Here is a 3,861-nt window from a genome sequence, read left to right on the forward strand (position 1 = left end):
GCGGGCGGCGTGAAGGCGGCGGGCGTCGGCGGCTACAACAGCTTCCCGTAGGCCGGCTGAACCTTGGAGAATCGGCGTCCTCAACCTCGATCTGCTCCGATCCGCGCCGCCCCTGTTCCTGGTGGTTCCGGTTGCCGTTTTCTGGATGGCGGGTGTGCGGATCTGGTGGTTGGGTGCGGATCCGGGGGAAACCCCTGGCCGGCGCGGCAGCCACACTGAAGATGTTGCCTTTGGGCGTCGTTTTCCTTGCTGAAGGCTTCGGTGGGCTTCCTGCACCTCCCACCCCACCTAGCAGCTCAGGTGAAAGCCTAAGTTCCTCGATTCATGGCGACGACGGCACCTTGGTGGCGTGATCCTTCCTGAAGGCGTCGTCAGGGAAGTGCTCAAGTGGTGGTGGAGTTGGTGGTGGTTCGACGGCGGATTGTATTGGTCTGATCTTCATCTTCGGCAACTTGCTCGGGTCCAGGTGTGGAGGGCTTCAACCGCTGGTGCGAGGGGATCGGGGTCCCTCTCTCGTGCCATGGGCTATGGAGACTCCTATCCTTGACCGATGCGTGGTGCTGCATACTCTTGGCCTTCTCCGGGGTTTTTCAGCGCCTTCGTTTCGACAACTCGCGTCCGGTGCTCTGCCTTGCTGCTGCCGGCAACGGTGACTGGGTGTTCGGCTCCCCATTTCGTGTGGGTGTGTTCCTGGTGCCTCCTTTGGCTGCACGGGAATTCTGATCTGGGTTCTAGGGTGAACCACTCTGCAGGCCGCCGGTGCGGCATCCGTCGAGCCCGGGTGAAAGGGTAGGGGCCCTTTGCGGAGGCGGAGTCAGGTCATGTGTTGCCCCTGTTTTCCCTCTGGTGACAGTCAGTGACACAAAACATGCACGATGGTGCCTTCCTCCCATAGCCTTAGTAGGTTAGCTGGTTTCGGCATAGCGGCGTTCGATGACATTGTTCTATGCCTTCGAGTTGTTCTACCGAGCACAATGTATCTTCTTTTCCGCTCTTTGTTTTCTTGTTGTTAGTGGTAGTCATGTAATCCTGGCCGGTTGATGGCTTTGTTAATTCAAAGCCGGGCTCTTCTTGAGCCTTCGTTCTAAAAGACCTGACAAAGAGATTAGCCGGCCTGGCCACCCGGCAGCTCCGCCTAGGTATGCCTACAGCTACGCCGGGTAAAGTCTGTTTTAAACCCTGAACTCGTACGCGTCGTCGATTTTAAACCCCAACCTCCAAATCCCGGAAGTATGTACCCTGAACTCTCTAATCCCAGTCGTTTTAGTCCTTGTTGCCGTATCCAAACGACGAAAGGCCGGGATTGCTGAGTCAGCGAAGCGTGGTGGGGCCGGATCGGTCGCTGGAGAGGCTAAATGGTTGAGCCAGACCAGCTCGCTCCCCTCCTCCCTCACTTCGCCCCTTCCCCTTCTCTCTCGACGCATCACCTCACTCCGCAGCGGCAATGGCGACGTTCAGAGGATGATCGCAGCGAGATTGGACGACCACGCCGGCGGCAAAGCAGCAGGTTCATCATCCTCATCCGCTGTAACTGATCTGTTGGTTTCTTTTCTGGCCTCGTGGAGTTAGGTTTAGGGTTTTACAGGGGGTGAAAGGTGGGGGTTTGGGGCAAAGTTGCATCATTTTTATTTGATTTTCTGGGGGCGCAATGTAGTGCACATGGAGTGATACAAGATAGATTAATTCGATTTTGTAGGCATTTAGATCGATTTTGTAATTTTCAGTACTGAAGGTGTCAACTTTGCACACATTTTAATTGTCAGTACTGAAGCATTAGTAACTTATACATGGCTATACATGGCTTGCACTGCAGGTTTTCTTTTTAATCATGGATCCAGCAGATGTGTTGAATGTGAGGTTCCATTATGGGGGTGAGTTCATCCGTATTGGCCCAAGCCTTGATTATGTTGGGGGTGATACTGCAATGTCAGAGATAGAGAGGGATAAGCTATCACTGCCTGAGCTGAAAGGATTTCTAGGAGATCATTTAGCTGTGAAAGAGAGCATGAAGCTGTATTTCCTTATGCCTGGGAGAGAGTTGCTAAATGGGTTATTGTTTTTATATATTGATGAGGGTTGCATGAGGATGTCAGAGCATATTACAGATGGAGGTGTTGCTGACATATTTGTGGAGTACAATGGAGAGCAAGATGAACCACAGGAAGAGGATAGTGTGTCTGATTTTGAAGCAGATGAACTGGATGACCTGCTTAACAATGGCAGTGAGCTTGAACCAGATGCAGTTATTACAGCAGAGGAAGAAGATGTTGTGCAGGGCAATGTTCAGCAAGTGAATGCAGTACCAGAGTCACACATATTGGAACATATCTTAGTTCCTAATGAGGGAGGTGTGGTAACTCAAGTGATAAGTAGCCCTGTGAAGAACAATTGCAGAACTGATGATCTGTCCCAAGGTTCTCAAATTCTCAATCCTTCTCAGCCAGTTGCTGCAAGCCAAATTGTAGCTCCAATTCCAGAAGATGCAGGAAATGGTTCAGAGTCTGAAGATTCAGATGATCCAGATTATGTGGCACACACTGATGACAGTGGAGAGGAGTCATAGGTAGTTGAGTTGAGAAAACATGCTAGAAAATTCAAGAAGAAGATGAAACCTTCAGAAATTTGGTTTTCAAAGGAGTCTACAGGTCCAGTTCCTATAGAGCTAGTTGCTAATGTGGAAGAAGTTGTACAGGACTTGGAGTTTGAGTCATCTGATGAGGACTATAGTTATGATGAAGATGAAGATGGCCAGATGGTTAGGAGGAAGAGGCAGTATGTTAGGTTCAACCCAGACACAGAAATTCCACATTTTAGTTTGGGAATGGTTTTCAAGAGCAAGAATCAATTAGTGAAAGCACTAAAGAGGTATGAGCTTGCCACTAAAAGGAGCATATCATTTGTAAAATCTGAGGAGCATAGAGTGAGAGTAAAATGTGATTGGCCTGGTTGCCCCTAGATGTTGTATGGTGCCAAGACAAGTAGATGCTCTAGGTTTCAAATTATTACCTATGAAGATGAGCACAATTGTGCACAGAACAAGGAGAACAAGCTTGTTACTGCTAAGGTGATTGCAAATAGATATGAGTACATTATCCTATCAAATCCAATGTGGAAAATTGACAGCATTAAAGCCACAGTGCTCAAAGATATGTTTGCTGATGTGTCAATTTCAAAGTGCAAGGCATCAAAGAAAATTGTACTTGATAAACTCATGTGTGGAATGAAAAGTGAATACACAAAAGTGTTTGATTATCAACTAGAACTGCTTAGGAGCAACCCTGGCAGTACAGTGGGCATTACCCTAGATCCAACAGATCTACAGAAGAACATATTTGAGCAGTTCTATGTTTGTTTTGATGCTATGAAGAAAGGTTTTAAAGCAGGGTGTAGGAGAGTGATTGGCCTAGATGGCAGCTTTTTCAAGGGAGCTTGTCAAGGTGAATTGTTGGCTGCAATTGCAAGGGATGCTAATAATCAGATGTACCTAGTAGCTTGGGCTGTAGTGGAGAAAGAGACCACTGATAGCTAGAAGTGGTTTATAGGTCTGTTAATCAAAGATTTGGAAATTAATGACCAAGGAGCAGGTTGGGTTTTCATTTCTGATCAGCAGAAGGTACTAGCTTTTCTTGAATGCAGAACTACATTGCTTTGTTAAGTAACTTGCTTTGTTAAGTAAATAAATGTACTTGCTTTTCTTCATTGCAGAAATAACTTACTAGCTTTTCTTCAATGCTTTGTACTAAACATGTCCTGTTTCACTATTTTCAAGGCTTGATTAACAGCATGAGGGACTATTTGCCCAAGGCAGAGCACAGGATGTGTGCCAGACATATATATGCCAACTGGAGGAAGAAGCACAAG

The sequence above is a fragment of the Triticum aestivum genome, chromosome 5A (genome assembly GCF_018294505.1).
Source record: "Triticum aestivum cultivar Chinese Spring chromosome 5A, IWGSC CS RefSeq v2.1, whole genome shotgun sequence".
In the NCBI taxonomy this organism is placed as follows: Eukaryota; Viridiplantae; Streptophyta; class Magnoliopsida; order Poales; family Poaceae; genus Triticum; species Triticum aestivum.